The sequence below is a fragment of the Zalophus californianus genome, chromosome X (assembly GCF_009762305.2).
Source record: "Zalophus californianus isolate mZalCal1 chromosome X, mZalCal1.pri.v2, whole genome shotgun sequence".
NCBI lineage: Eukaryota > Metazoa > Chordata > Mammalia > Carnivora > Otariidae > Zalophus > Zalophus californianus.
The window spans coordinates 48,350,989-48,368,376 of record NC_045612.1 but is presented as its reverse complement, the minus strand read 5'-3'; the positions used below and the strand labels follow the sequence as shown (position 1 = coordinate 48,368,376).

General features: G+C 37.2%; 1 protein-coding gene across 2 annotated transcripts in view; it reads left to right on the top strand.

Moving 5' to 3' along the window:
* Positions 1 to 17,388, top strand: part of TNMD (tenomodulin) — a 189,270-nt gene that overhangs the window by 118,606 nt on the left and 53,276 nt on the right. The gene's annotated exons all lie outside the window — the stretch shown is intronic.

The following is a 17,388-nucleotide window of genomic DNA, read 5'->3' as shown; positions in this document are numbered from 1 at the left end:
GCCTTCAAATCCTTGCTACTCAGTGGTCCCCAGACTAGGAACATAGACATCTCTGGGAGGTTATTAGAAATGCAAGTTCACAGACCCCACCTCAGCCAGGTGAATAGAGTCAGAATCTGCACATAAACAAGATCCTTAGGTGATTCATATGAAAGCCTGAGAAGTGCTGCTCTGGTTGTTAGCTGCGATTTTGACTTGCCCAATTTTAAGCAACAGAATCATGTTTCCAGTAGCAAAATCTCAGTATTCACCCTCATTCCTAGTTCTGACAAGTGCACCCTTACTGTGTACCCAGCCAAGTATCAGGCCCTTTGAAACAAAAAACAAGGATACCCCCCATATTCTTAGGAGTAAATCCTCTGGTTGAAGGGAGAGAAGAAAGGCATATAAGTGCCAATCCACCTCCTTTCCCACCTTCTCTCCCACTCTTTTTCCTAATGCATTTCATACTCTAGGACTGATCTCTATTCTCTAAATGTGCCTTGTGCTTTTGTGTCTTTGTATTGTCAATATTCCCTATGCCTGGAACTTTTGCTGTCCACCCACATCTTTGACTGTTGAAATCCTACACACATGTCAAGAGCCCGTGCCTGCCTACCCCAAATTACTCTACCATTCCCCAAGTGTTCATTCCCATATGTGCACCTTCACCATCATCCAGTAACACTTGTCTTCAGACTAGCTGAAAAGATTGATGAAGACTTCTGAAGAATAAAAGAAACTTCAAGTGTAATTTCAACTTTCTCCCAGATAAACACAATAACCCCCTTAATTCTTGAACTTAGGGTTGTCTTCAACCTCCTCTTCTTCTTCTAAATGTTTTCATTTCATTTCCAAAACACTACTGAGGTAAAGCATTGCCAAAATATTGCTCTTAGTTTGAAATCAAATTTTAAGACTTCATAGATATTTTATATGTTTCACTCAGGGATCAAACTATCAGTCCACAAACACTGGACTACACTGACAATATTTCTCACCCTCCTACATGTCTTACACAAAACAACAAACCCACAAATACACGCATGAACCCAGAGGCTCCCGACTAGTCTCTTGAGCAAGTCACCTGAATTAACAGCAAACACTGGGTGTAATTTTCAGTGGATACTCTAGATGGTAGCATTGTGCACATTATTCTTTTACTTCTTTTTATTGATTCCCTAATTCAATATTTAATACATCAGGAAAGGCCTATGAGTAGAGGGGAGATAGAGGGTCATATACTAATAGGTACCCATACAAAGTGAAAATTAATAACGATGTTAGAACATTTCCAAAATTCTATTGCTTCTCAAGCCAGTTTCACATCTCTTTTTTCTCCATTGCCCAAATTCTCAGAATTGCAGTCCCAACCATAGACTCTACTGCCTTACCTCTCACTCAATTTGCCAACCTTTGCAATCTGACTTTGTCCCCTCCCCATTCAACCCTTCTGAAATCATTATTTCTTTAAGATCTCCTGCGGTCTCCTGGTCCCTAGATTCAAATGCCTCTTCTCAGGGCTCATCCTAACTTATTTCTCCAAAACATTTACAAGGTAATTACCTCCTCCTTTTTTTTTCTCACAATTTCCCTAAGTTTTTTTATTTAAAAAAAATTTCAAAATATAAAATACATAAAGTCGAAAGAATACTACAATGAGCAGCCACATAGCTTTTACTTAGCTTCACAGATTAACATTTCACTACTTTTTTACCATCCCTCCTTCCCTTTCCCTGCTTCTCCCTTCCCCTATCACCTTCTCCCAGCCCCCTTGTTTCTCTCCAGACATCATGACACTCTAAATACTTCAGCATACATTTTCTAAGTTGCAGATATCAATACACTTGAACTCTGGGTTTTTTTAACGTGCATCTCCTAAAATGATTATCTTCCTTTGACACTCTCCATGAAACTCTTAGCTCTCCTTCCCTTCCCTTGGTTCTCCTACTACCTCTGACCACACATTTCTAGATGCACAAGGCAGAGAGCAGGGGGCCAAGAAGAGTCTGGTCCTGGTTCTGACACAAACTAGCTCTGTGTTTTGAAAGAAAAAAGAAAATCTTTTTCTTTAATTATCAAAGTAATATAGGCTCATTGTAGAAAATAGGGAATATACAAGGTTTTAAGAAAATAAAAAGTATCTAAACCCACCATCTAGAGATGATTTCATTTTTTAGTATGTCCAAATGCATACTATATCTTATATAATTGAGCTGATAAAATACATACAATACTCTATCCTGTTTTTTATTTAACATTGAAAAGAATTAAAATTCTTTATAAAACATTTTTATTGCCTGCATATTGTTTTACTGGATACAATCTTAAAGAAAAAGTAACACTTCCATTTTTTAAGTGACCAAAGAGTTAAACAGAAAATTCATAAAAGGATACAAATAGACAAAGGATCATGAAAAAAGTGTTCAAATTAACTAGTAATCAAAAATAATTTCAGATTGGGGCACCTGGGTGGCTCAGTCATTAAGCATCTGCCTTCAGTTCAGGTCATGATTCCAGGGTCCTGGGATCAAGCCCTGCATCGGGCTCCCTGCTCCACCAGAAGCCTGCTTTTCCCTCTCCCACTCCCCCTGCTTGTGTTCTCTCTCTCTGTCAAATAAAAAAAAATTTTTAAATCTTAATTAAAAAAAAGAAAATTCATAAAAGGATACAAATAGACAAAGGATCATGAAAAAAGTGTTCAAATTAACTAGTAGTCAAAAATAATTTCAGATTGGGGCGCATGGGTGGCTCACTCATTAAGCATCTGCCTTCAGCTCAGGTCATGATCCCAGGGTCCTGGGATGAAGCCCCTTATGGGGTTCCCTACTACGCGGGAAGCCTGCTTCTCCCTCTCCCACTCCCCCTGCTTGTGTTCCATCCCAATGTGTCTCTCTCTGTCAAATAAGTAAATAAAATCTTTTTTAAAAATAATTTCAGATTAAATAACATGCCATTTTTACCTACCAAACTAATAAAAATATTTTAAGAAAAAAATAATAACCAAGGTTGGAAAAAGATATAAGAGAACAGATACTCCACAAATGTTGCTGATTAAGGTGCAAATTAGTATAATTTGAGGGGCTAAAATTTAGCAGTATATAATTTTAAAATCTTAAAAATACACATACACTTTAACCAGCAAATACACTTGTAGGAATTTACTCTAACCAGATAATTTGGCAATTGCACCACCATGTATGCACAAAGATGTTCATAGCGGGTGATTTATTAGAGATTGTTTCCAATTTATGGCTAAATAAATATAACATGGAATTAACTCAGCAAATTATGGTACAGCCATACAACAGAATACTAAGCGCCATTAAGTACATTTATTAACTATTAATAGAATCCTAAGGAAACTATGTGAAAAATTTGATTTTCTGTGTTTGACATTTCTGTACTCTTTGAGATTTTTTTCCCAATGAACATGCATTACTTCTGTAATTAGTAAGGAATAAAGATTTTTTAAATGTTGTAAAAATGTATTTATTAACATGAAATATCTCAACAATAAACTGATAATTGAATAAAGTCCTTTATAGAAAATATGTATGATGCTTTCATTAACATCTTTAATAAGATGCAATTTACATACCATAAAATTCACCCATTTGAAGTACAGTTCCATAGGTTTGGGTATATTTTCAGAGTTGTGCAGCTATCATCATATTCTAATTTTAGAACACTTTCATCATCAGTAATTTACTCCTTTTATGACTGAATAATATTCCATTGAATGGATATACCACTTTGGTTATCCATTCACCAGTTGATGGACATTTGACTTCTTTCCATTTCTTAGCTATTATGAATAACATGGTCATGTGCAAGATTTTGTTTGGACATACGTTTTCATCTCTCTTGAATAGATAACTAGAAGGAGAATTGCTAAATCTTATGGTTAAACTGTTTAACATTTTGAAAAACTGTCAAAGTGTTTTCTATAGAGGCTGCACCATCTTACATACATACCAGAATGTATAAGGGTTCCAATTTCCTCACATCTTCATGAATACTTGTTGTTACCTATCTTTCTTTCTTTTATTTTTTAAATTTTATTTTATTATGTTATGTTAATCACCATACATTACATCATTAGTTTTTGATATAGTGTTCCATGATTCACTGTTTGTGTATAACACCAAGTGCTCCATTCAATACATGCCCTCTTTAATACCTATCACCAGGCTAACCCATCCCCCCACTTCCCTCCCCTCTAGAACCCTCAGTTTCTTTCTCAGAGTCCATAACCTCTCATGGTTTGTCTCCCCCTCTGATTCCCCCCTTCACTTTTCCCTTCCTACTATCTTTTTTTTTAAAAAACATATAATGTATTATTTGTTTCAGAGGTACAGGTCTATGATTCAACAGTCTTACACAATTCACAGTGCTCACCATAGCATATATCCTTCCCAATGTCTATCACCCGGCCACCCCATCCCTCCCACCCCCCACTACTCCAGCAACCCTCAGTTTGTTTCTTGAGATTAAGAATTCCTCATATCAGTGAGATTATATGATACATCTTTCTCTGATTGACTTATTTTGCTAAGCATAGGACTCTCTAGTTCCATCCAAGTCATTGCAAATGGCAAGATTTCTTTTTATGATGGCTGCATAATATTCCATTGTATATATATACCACCCGTTCTTTATCCAATTCATCTGTTGATGGACATCTTGGCTCTTTCCATAGTTTGGCTATTGTGGACATTGTTGCTATAAACAGTGGGGTGCACGTACCCCTTCGGATCACTACATTTGTATCTTTGGGGTAAAATACCCAGTAGTGTAACTGCTGGGTCATACGGTAGCTCTATTTTCAACTTTTTAAGGAACCTTCATACTGTTTTCCAGAGTGGCTGCACCAGCTTGCATTCCCACTAACAGTGTAGGGGGGTTCCCCTTTCTCTTCATCCTTGCCAACCTCTTTCATTTCCTGACTTGTTACTTTTAGCCATTCTGACTGGTATGAGGTGGTATCTCATTGAGGTTTTGATTTGGATTTCCCTGATGCTGTGTGATGTTGAGCACTTTTTCATGTGTCTTTTGGCCATTTGGATGTCTTCTTTGCAGAAATGTCTGCTCATGTCTCCCACCCATTTCTTGATTGGATTATTTGTTCTCTGGGTGTTGAGTTTGAAAAGTTCTTTATAGATTTTGAATACTAGTCCTTTATTTGATATATCATTTGCAAATATCTTCTCCCATTCTGTCGGTTGTCTTTTGGTTTTGTTAACTGTTTCCTTTGCTGTGCAAAAGCTTTTGATCTTGATGAAGTCCCAATAGTTCATTTTGGCCCTTGCTTCCCTTGCTTTTGATGATGTTTCTAGGAAGAAGTTGCTGCAGCTGAGGTCAAAGAGGTTGCTGCCTATGATCTCCTCTAGGATTTTGATGGATTCCTGTCTCACATTTAGGTCTTTCAACCATTTTGAGTCTATTTTTGTGTGTGATGTAAGGAAATGGTCCAGTTCCAGTCTTGTGCATGTGGCTGTCCAATTTTCCCAGCACCATTTGTTGAAGAAATTTTTTCTATTGGACATTCTTTCCTGCTTTGTTGAAGATTAGTTGACCATAGAGTTGAGGGTCCATTTCTGGGCTCTCTAGGGCCAGATGGCTTCCCAGGGGAATTCTACCAAACATTTCAAGAAGAATTAATACCTGTTCTTCAGAAAGAGTTCCAAAAAATAGAAATGGAAGGAAAACTTCCTTCCAACCAAGCATTACGTTGATCCCAAAACCAGACAGAGCCCTCCATCAAAAAGGAGAATTACAGACCAATATTCTTGATGAACATGGATGCAAAAATTCTCACCAAAATACTAGGCAATAGGATCCAACAGTACATTAAAAAGATTATTCACCGCAGTCAAGTGGGATTTATTCCTGGGCTGCAAGGTTGGTTCAACATCCACAAATCAATCAACGTGATACAGTACATTAATAAAAGAAAGAACAAGAGCCATATGATCCTCTCAACAGATGCAGAAAAAGCATTTGACAAAGTACAGCATTCTTTCTTGATCAAAACTCTTCAGAATATAGGGATAGAGGGCACATACCTCAATATCATAAAAGCCATCTATGAAAAACCCACAGTGAATATCATTCTCAATGGGGAAAAACTGAGAGCTTTCCCCCTAAGGTCAGGAACATGGCGGGGATGTCCACTATCACCACTGCTATTCAACATAGTACTAGACATCCTAGCCACAATCAGACAACAAAAAGAAATAAAAGGCATCCGAATCGGCAAAGAAGAAGTCAAACTCTCACTCTTTGCAGATATGATACTTTATGTGGAAAACCCAAAAGACTCCACCCCAAAACTGCTAGAATTCATACAAGAATTCAGTAAAGTGGCAGGATATAAAATCAATGCACAGAAATCAGTTGCATTTCTATACACCAACAAGACAGAAGAAAGAGAAATTAAGGAGTCGATCCCATTTACAATTGCTCCCCAAACCATAAGATACCTAGGAATAAATCTAACCAAAGAGGCAAAGAATCTGTACTTTATAAAAGTACAGCTATCATCTAAAATAACCTATCACCTATAAAATACTCAGGAATGAAATTTAGGAAGACACAAAGAAATGGAAAAACGTTCCATGCTCATGGATTGGAAGAACAAATTTCGTGAAGATGTCAATGCTACCTAGAGCAATCTACACATTTAATGCAATCCCTATCAAAATACTATCATTTTTTTTCAAAGAAATGGAACAAATAATCCTAAAATTTGTATGGAACCAGAAAAGACGCTGAATAGCCAGAGGAATGTTGAAAAAGAAAAGCAAAGCTGGTGCTGTCACAATTCCAGACTTCGAGCTCTATTACAAAGCTGTAATCATCAAGACAGTATGGTACTGGCACAAAAAGAGACACATAGATCAACCTATCTTTCTTATTATGGCCATTCCACTGTGTATGAAGCCACTTTGTGACTTTGATTTGCATTTCTTTTTTTGACTAATGATGCTGAACATCTTTTCATGTTTTTATTAAGCCATTTCTATATGTGTTATTTGTCTTTTTTATCATTGAATGTTAAGAGTTCTTTGTATGTTCTGGATAAAAGTTCTTTGTAATATATATGACTCCACAAATATTTTCTTCCAGTCTGCGGATTGTCTTTTCCTTTTATGGCTGGTGCTTTTGGTGCCATATCTAACAAAACACTGCCTAACCAAAGGTCATGAACATTTACTCCTATGCCTTCTTGTAAGAGTTTTATACTTTAGCTCTTACATTTAAGTCTATGATCCATTATGAGTTAGTTTTTATGAATGGTGTAATGTAGGGGATCCAAGTTCATTCTTTTGTATGTGGATATCCGGTTGTTTAGCACTATTGGTTGAAAAGACTATTCTTTACCAGATAATTGTCATGGCTCCTTGTCAAACATTAATTGATCATAAATATTAAGGTAATTTTATGGACTCTCAATTCTATTCCATGGATCTATATCTCTATCCTATGCTGACACAACACTGAGTTACTATTTTTAACCATATATACATGTGAGAAAAACAATCTGAAAATAAATACATCAAATTATTAAAAATAAAATATTCTATTGTATAGCTGTAACATAGGTACTTAATTACTTCCCTCTAGTTGGGTATTTTAAGCTGCTTCCACATTTTCACCATTATAAGTACCATTGTGATGAGCATCCCTCCATAAAAACTAATCTATTTCAGATTACTTCCTTAAGGTAAATTCCTATCAATGGACTCACTAGTCAAAAGGAAGAATATTTTTAAGATTCTAGATAAATAAGAAGGAAGGAAAGAAAAAAGGAGGGAAGAAAGGTAGGAAATAAACATGCTGAAATTACATAATAGCTGCATTGATTTATATTCCCAACAAGATGTGTTACTTGGAACAACTCATTTACCTTCTCTGTGCCTTGGGTTTCCCATCTGTCAAATGAGGTTAACAAAGCTAGCCCTCCTTTATTAACAAAGATGCTGTGAGAACCAAATGAAATCCTTAATACAACAGAGTTTTAACAAGTTTTAAAAGTGCCACAGACACATAGTATACTAATATTTCTGTTTATTTTGTCCTAATATATTCAACAAACATTTATTGAACACCTACTTCCTATAGAGAACTATGAGAGACACAAAAATGAAAAAAAAAGGGGGGGTGCCTGGGTGGCTCAGTCGTTAAGCATCTGCCTTTGGCTTGGGTCATGGTCCCAGGGTTCTGGGACCGAGCCCCACATCAGGCTCCCTGCTTGGTGGGAGGCCTGCTTCTCCCTCTCCCACTCCCCCTGCTGTGTTCCTTCTCTCACTATGTCTCTATCTGTCAAATAAATAAATAAAATCTTTTAAAAATATATATAAATACATTTAAAAGTGAAGAAAAAATCCATTTTGGAAATGGAAATTTATTGACCAGATTGGAGGCAGAAACCATATCTGGTGAAAGATATAAGAAAACTTGTAGTACAAGGGAATGTAATAGCTGTTATAATAGATGTCATAAAAAAATTCTTTTAATTCATAGAAGATGACAAGATTAATTTTACATGTGGAAATGAGAAAAACTTTTCAAAAGAAGTAGTATTTGAGCTAGGAATGGAAATTTGATGGAGGTTATCATGTTGTGTTCTCATGCTTTAGAGAAAATAACAGAGAATTTTCTTACGTTGTTTCTATTTCTGATTTTGCTTCTGATTTGTTTTTCTTATTATTTTTCCCACAGTTAAGATTTTATTCAACTAACTAGAAAATTAGGGTTACTCTATCAGCCCTGGAATGATTAAAGACACCTGTTGAGGGGCACCCGGTTGGCTCAGTCAGTTAAGCATCTGCTTTCAGCTCAGGTCATTATTCCAGGGTTCTGGCATCCAGCCCTGTCCTGGGTTCCTGCTCAGTGGGGAGTCTGCTTCTCCCTCTCCCTGCTCCCCGCTCGAACTCTCTCTCAATATCCAAAAGTGGGAGAGATACATCTTTTAAAAAATAAAAAAATAAAGACACCTGTTGACAGTCAAACAGTTAGAATACAGAGATTTGGGTATGCTTTCCACAGCAATTTTACTCTAGCTTTTTATACAATGGAAAAAGTTTATTTATATAGTTTGGCCTCATCCCCCATATCAGGAGTTGTCAAAATTATTGACTTTGATTGATCAGATGTTTTTATGTCTTCTGATCCTAGTTTTATTACTATCATAATAAAAATGTACTTGTTCTTCAACCCTTTCAACATTATATTGGGAGAAGTTTATTCATTTCTGCATGTCTTGCAAGCAGAGGCACTGACTATATTTTCAAGAATGTTTATAAAGCAAACATCCATGAAAGATAAAAATAGTGTCTTCTTATGAAGTAAATGGTAGATTTGTTTATTGTCCAGTATAGTGTAAGTTTTCCTCCCACTCTGCTCTCATAGATAATCCCCCCTAGCCATACAACCTTTCTTATCAAGGGGATAAAACACAGTTCCTGCTTTTCCCTGCATAGTGGGTTTCAGTTCTCTGCCATCATGAAGAATTATTCAAACAAACCAATCACATCTTCCCACAGGAACCAATGGGCACTTTGTCCTGTAGATACTACAAAACTGGCTTTCCACAGCCTCTGGTTGTTAACTCAGTTCCCGTGTGCAACTCCCAGTGTCCTTCAAGGCATGTGGTATTCTCTTCCTCTGGGCTGCGAGTATATTTAACTAATAAACTGCTGTGGATCTCATCTGTCCAGTGTCATGTGTCATGTGTTTGGCCATCTCATAACCCTAGAGTAGGACTCCCTCACTCACCAATAGGGGTGAAGAAAATGTGATTAAAACCTCTAGTTTAATAAAAATAATGTTTCCATTGAAAGCAAAAGTTGAATAGGTTAATGTACAGCCCATTATAAAAGATTCAAGTTCCCTAAATGCAGGATTCCTCAGCTGTGATGCAAACCCACTGTGTACACAGCTTCAATCCAGGCCCCTCTACATCACTCTGTGGGTAGGGAGGGTAGGCATGACAAGGGGGATCTGATATGAACATGAAGCTCATGCTGCTTGGTTGTGCAATGAGTAATGATCTCCTTTGTCTCTGACCCAGGACTTTCCTGTCTTCAGCAAGTATCCATGAAAATAGCATGCAAGTAAAGTCTCAGATCCCTCACAGTCCTTGACATATTGTACAGCCTGATATAACAACCTTACTGTGTTTCCTGAATGTCTTTTCTTTATTAATCAACCAATACAAGCCCAGTTTGCAATGGTTCTCAGTGGCACATGGTCTGGTTCAGTTCAAGTTAAAATCTTTGGTCAGTCTGGTTCACTGATATTACAAGTTTTCTTTCTTGTATATTATTAAAACCACAATATTGAATTCCAGTGGTTGAAAAATGTCATCAATACCACTGGGGCACTGAAATCATTGACTGTTGCCTACAGTAAATGAGTTCTAATTAAATAAAGATGGAAATTATTGGTACATACAGAGATCTTATTATTCTCCAAGTATTCATTATCAGATCTACACTGTAGGGACCAAAGTGGCCATAACACCAAAAATATTCATAAATGAACTAAGCATTGTAAAATTAGGCCCCATTTAAACATCTTCCTTGACTAGTTTTAGTGTTTATCCCTGACCATTGCAGCAATGGTGTTTATTTACTACAAATATCCAACAATGCACAGTGCAAATTTCAAAATGAAATTGAAAAATTTGCAAAAGATGTAGAAATATGAAGTATATAAAAGATGTTGGTGAACTAGTCAAATAACTCACAAAGTCATTGGCAAATGATGACCTGGCAAAGTTAAATCAGTTAACAATTGAAGAGGAGAAAATGGACAAGGATGATGATAACATTGACATTTCAAAAGAGAATTATTTGAATTATAAAAGCTCAAGAGAGTTCCCTGGAAAAAATGATGCAGCTCTCAAACTGCATTTTTGCAAAAATGACCCTTTAATGAAAGTCAAATGTGAAGTGAAGGGTATTATGATAATACAATCACATAAGTTTGTCAGAAAATTATACCCTAAAAAGGAAAAATTTATTCTTTGTTTTAAGAAATAGAAAATAGTTGAATTTGAATCTGAATTAAGTTAAATGTAAGATAAAACTCTTTTCATAATTGTTTCACTTTTAAACTAAAATACTAATAAAACCTTTTATTTTTACACTATTCATCATGAAATGTCCCTTATTTCATATACATTTACTTTAAGTGTCTTTTTCTGATACCAGTTTCTCCCAGATAATCAGAACTCCCTATGATTAGTTAGCAAACCACTATATCAGGCTTCCTTTGATCCCCTAGTATATAGTCCATTAGCACAGTATTTTCTAAGGGTGATACCCATACCACTGATAGTACACTAGATGGTTGTAGGTGATTTGTGAATGATGCTTACATATTTATTTTAATATGTATCAGAAAAAATATAACCAATTGATTAAGCCCAAGTTTTCATAGACTATTGTGGCTTAAGACAAAGCTAAATTTTTTAAAGGTAACTGATTTAAAATTAAGTTACAATAAATGTTAATTATTTCTGTGCAGATGGTAGGCATATATGGCAAAAGTTACAACTGTGGTTCATTAATAACTCAGTTTAGGAACATTACACTAGCATAAAGTTACTAGGCACAAAACTCTGGTACTTTCAGAGATGACATCCAGCAGTCAGGAGTGTGCTGGGCAGGATAACAGAGCCTCACATTAGTGATGTGATGGGCCCTTTCACATCATAATTATAGAACAGGTCCCAACTATTCAGACACACTTAAAACTCTCCAGGAACAAATAGTTAAAAGTAATTAAGGACAGGGTTTTTTTAGCCCCCATCTCCCCTTTCTGTATGTCACTCATCTCTATCTACTCTCTGAACACCATACTCCCCGCTCCTGCCTCATTCTTACTGTTTTTACCTGAAGGCTTGACCCTATCCCACTTTCTTATACTAATCCAGTCTGGAGTCTCAGAGCACTTTAAAAGCTTCAACATTGTCCACATCAAATATCAGGGAAGCAAAGTGTTTCTCCCTCTCAGTGTAGGCACCTCTCTCTCTCTCTCTCTCTCTCTCTCTCTCAATATCTGTGTGTGTGTGTGTGTGTGTGTGTGTGTGTGTGTGTTGAGGGAGGTAGTATGGAGGCAGTTATACTCATGGGTTTCTATCTTTATTCTCAGTTCAAATACATTTTCTAGTAAGCTAGCTCTTATATCAAATAATTGAGGTAAAGGAAGATCTGTTAAAAACTTAGCAATTTTTGGGGTACCTGGGTGGCTCAGTTGGTTAAGCGACTGCCTTTGGCTCAGGTCATGATTTCAGGGTCCTGGGATCGAGCCCCACATTGGGCTCCCTGCTCGGCGGGAAGCCTGCTTCTCCCTTTCCCACTCCCCCTGCTTGTGTTACCTCTCTCGCTGTCTCTCTCTCTGTCAAATAAATAAATAAAATCTTTAAAAAAAAAACTTAGCACTTTTCTTTGGGGTGCCTGGGTAGCTTAGTCAGTTAAACTTCTGCCATCCCCTCATGTCATGATCCTGGGGTCCTGGGATTGAGCCCCACATCAGGCTCCTTGCTTGGCAGAAAGCTTGCTTCTCCCTCTCCCTCTACCTCTCTTTCTCTCTCTCTCAAATAAATAAATAATAAAATCTTAAAAAAAAAACTTAGCACTAAGGTGGTTGAAACATTAATAAGGAAGGGAGGAAACCTGATTTTAAAGCTTCACAGTCTATTGCTTTCAAGAGGTAGGAATCTTTGCGACGGACTATGGCTTTCTAAACTTCAGTCATCTACCACATTCTTAATTGTTGTCATGTCCTGTTACAACCTATACTCTAGTTCACTTAAGATTTTTCTTTGAATCAATTAATTTTCTTTACCTTGCCTCATCTTAAGCAATGATACTTGTGAAAATATAGTTTTATGTCCTACTTACATTTTTTCTATACAACTTAAAATGTATAATATCAGTCGTAAATATCTTCTCCCATTCTGTCGGTTGTCTTTTGGTTTAGTTGACTCTTTCTTTTGCTGTGCAAAAGCTTTTTATCTTGATGAAGTCCCAATAGTTCATTTTTGCCCTTGCTTCCCTTGCCTTTGGCCAAGTTTCTAGGAAGAAGCTGCTGCGGCTGAAGTCGAAGAGGTTGCTGCCTGTGTTCTCCTTTGGAGAAATCAGAGGGGGAGATGAACCATGAGAGACTATGGACTCTGAGAAACAAACAGGGTTCTAGAGGGGAGGGGGGTGGGGGAATGGGTTAGCCTGGTGATGGATGTTAAGGAGGACATGTAGTGCATGGAGCACTGGGTGTTATATGCAAACAATGAATCATGGAACACTACACCAAAAACTAATGATGTAATGTATGGTGATTAACATAACATAAAAAAAAAGAAGGAAAAAAGGTAAAATATATAATATCCAACATTTACTGAGTGAGTGCTATGAGCCAGATGCTGTACTAAGTGCTTATACAGATTACCTCATATAAGACTCACATTAGGCCTATGAGTTAAATACTATCATTATTTTCATTTTACAGATGAGAAAACTGAGACACAGAAGATTAACATGTCAAAGGCCACATAGCTAGAAATCTGTAAGAATAAACAAATTTAGCAAAGTTCAAGATATAAAATCAACACACAAAAAATCAGTTGCTTTTTTTTTTCAAAGATTTTATTTATTTGTCAGAGAGTGAGCACAAGCAGGGGGAGCAGCAGAGGCAGAGGGAGAAGCAGGTTTCCCGCTGAGCAAGGAGCCTGATGCAGGGCTCAATCCCAAGATCCTGGAACCACGACTGAGCTGAAGGCAGACGCTTAACCGACTGAGCCACCCAGGCACCCATCAGTTGTTTTTATATACACTAACAATAAACAATCTGAAAAGTATAGGAAAGCAATCCCACTTACAATAGCATGAAGAAGAATAAAATGCTTAGGAATAAACTTAACCAAGGAGGTGAAAAACTTCTATAACTGACAACTACAAAATGATCTGGAAAGAAAGAAATACAAGTTAATTGACAGATATCTGTGTTCATGGGTTGAAAGACTTAATATTGTTAACATGTCAATACTACTCATAGTGATTTACAGATTCTATGCAATCCCTATCAAAATATCAATGACATTTTCTTCAGAAATAGAAATATGCTTTTAAAATTTATATGGTATCTCAAGAGACCCCCAATATAGTCAAGGATTGGTATGTCAGAAAATATTTTATTTTAATATCTCTGATTATGAAAGAAATTGGGTATATTTTTACATTTTTAGGAGACCTTTGCATTTCTTTGAAATGTCTATTCATGTCCTATGCCGATTTTTTATAGAATTGTTTTTCTTTTCCTTTTCAATTTCTATGAAAGAGAAGTTCTTCTGTGATATGAATTGAAAATATTTTCTTCATTTTTCTTATTTTTTTTACTTTGCTAACAATGATTTTTCCAATAAAGAAGCATTTTTTTAATGTAGTCAAATTTCTCAAACTTTTTTTTAAATGTCTTCTGGATTTTGAGTCATAGTTTAAAAGGCTTTCTCCCATTCCAAGACTATAAAGGAATTCATCCATGTTTTCTTTTGGTAACTTGTGGTTTTATTTCTCCTTAAATTTAAATCATTGATACATTTGGAGTTTAGCCTGCTATGTGGCATGAGATATGAATCCAACTTTATCTTTTTCCAGCATCATTTATCAAAAATTCCATCAATACCACAATGCTAAGATGTCCTATAGTAAATTCCCATATCTATTTTAGTATATCTCTGGATTATTTCTGTATCATCTATTCAGTCACCAATACTATATTTTTTAACTTTTGAGGCTTTATAATGTTCCAATTTTTTTATTTTTCTTTTTCAAAGATTCTCAGTTATTTTTACCTGCTTATTTTCCATATGAACATTAGAATTCTATTCAAGAGAAAAATATTATTGACATTTTGTTAGGATCGCATTACATTTATAAATTAACTTAAAAAGAATTAATATTTTTACAATGTGAATTTTCCCTACCCACAGATAGAGTATATCTTCCCATTTATTCAGATATACTTTTGTCTTTCAGTCATGTTTTCCTCATATGCTTTCTACATTTTTTGCTAAGCATGTTGTCTTTTTTGTTGTTGTTGCAAAAAAAAAGATCTATTCCATTGTATTTTCTAATGGATTGCTTGTATGTAGTAAAGATATTGATTGATTCCTGTAAATTAACTTTATAGTCTACCATTCTATTGAATTCTTATTCTCTCTTTTTCTTTATCTCGCTCTCATTCTGTGTGTGTGTTTGTGTGGAGAGAGAGAAAGGGGAGGAGGGAGAGAGAGGGGGAGAAAGTGAGGGAGAGAGAGAGAGGTTTTCCAAATGATTTTTTTCAATTAGAAAAGAGTTTTTTAAATGCTAAAATTAATATCCTCAGAGAATTAAAAAAAATTGAATCCTTTTTAAAAGATAAGCAATTTAATCAAAATATTGGAAAATAATGTAGATGGAATTGTCCTTTTAAAAAGCAAAATAGCCAGGGTGCCTCGGTAGCTCAGTCAGTTAAGCATCTGCCTTCGGCTCAGATCGTGATCCCAGGGTCCTGGGATCGAGTACCACATCAGGCTCCCTGCTCCATGGGGAGCCTGCCTCTGCCTCTCTGTCTCTCATGAATGAATAAATAAAATCTTTTTTTAAAAAAAATCAAAATGGGGGGGCGGAGCAAGATGGCAGAGGAGTAGGAGACCTGGATTTCGTCTGGTCTCAGGAATTCAGCTGAATAGGGATCAAACCATTCTGAACACCTACGAACTCAACAGGAGATCAAAGAAGAGAGTAGCAACAACTCTCTGAACAGAGAAGCGACCACTTACTGGAAGGTAGGACGTGCGGAGAAGTGAATCCGAGGCGATATTCGGGAGGATAGACGGCGGGGGAGGGGCCTCTGCCGGCCGCTTCTGGCAAGTGCTAGAGCCGCGGAGCACAAAAACGGAACTTCTAGAAGTCGGCTCCGCTGAGGGATGTCGCTGCAGTGGCTAGGCGGGGGTGGAATCCTCCCGGGGCAGTGTGGTCTCGGGACCCTTGGGGTCGCAGAAGGACCAGGGGTGCCTGAGTGCGCCAGAGCTCCCAGGTATCGGAGCGGGGAAGCCGGCTGCAGAGACGGAGCCGAGGCGCGGGCTCTCAGCTCGGGGCTGCCATAAACTGTGATCCACAGCCCAGTCGGGCCACTGTTCCTCCGGCAGGGACCCAACAAGCGACAGAGCCGGGGATACTCCCCTTCCTCCCCCTGGAGGAGCGGCGCGGGAGCGCACCACAGGGATCTGCTGGGTTTGGAGACTCCATATGGGGTCGGGTGCCAGAGATAGCAACGCTTGGTCACAGGCCGGGTGAGCACGGAGTGTGGCCGAAGACCGGGGACACGGAAGTGACTGCTTTTCTCTGGGGCGCACTGAGGAGTGGGGCCCCGAGTTCTCAGCTCCTCCGGGTGGAGATTGGGAGGCCACCATTTTTGCCCTGGTCCTCCAAGGCTGTACCAAGAGCTTGCAGGGAACAAAAGCTCCTGAGATCAAACCCGAGCAGCTTGCTTAGCCCGGACCGACAAGGGCGGGGCAATTCAGCCTGGCAAAGACATTTGGAAACCACAGCAACAGGCCCCTCCCCCAGAAGATCAGCACGAACAGCCAGCAAGCCAAGACCAAGTTTACCGATCAAGGAGAACGGGAGAACTCCAGCGCTAGGGGAATACTGCACATAGAATTCATAGCTTTTTTTTTACCATGATTCATTAGTTCATCAAAGTTAATTTTTGTTAACTGTTTTTTTTTAATTTCTTTTTCCCTTTTTCAACCAACATCTTATCAATCTCTTTTAAAAAAAAAAAACATTTTTTATTTTTCATTTTTAGAGTCATATTTTATCCCTTCATAGTAGTTACCCTTATTTTGGCATATATATACAAGTTGTTCTCTCTTTAAAATTTTGAGAAACAGTTTCTTCTAACAGATCAAAATATACCCTAGATCACTAGTGTATGGCTCTCTTCTAGTCTCCTGCCTGATCACATTCTCTCCCTTTTTTCTTTTTTTTTTCTTAAGTCTTCTTTCTTTTTTCAAACAACTTCTTATCTTATCAAGTCCTTTTATAAAATCTTTTATAATTTTCATCTTTACAGTCATCTTCCATCCCTTCATTGTATCAACCCTTATTTTGTACATATATGTCTTTCTTCCTTTAAAATTATAGGAGGCACTTTTTTCTAACAGACCAAAATACGCCCAAAATCTAGTGTGTGGCACTGATCTATGCACTAGCCTGATCATATTTGATCATATCCTGCTTTTTTTGTATTGTTCTGTTTTTGTTTTTATCTTTTTTTTCTTTTTTTTTTTCACTTTCTTTTTTCTTTCTTTCCCTTTCTTTTCCCCTGGCTTCGGGTCTTTTCTGATCTGTA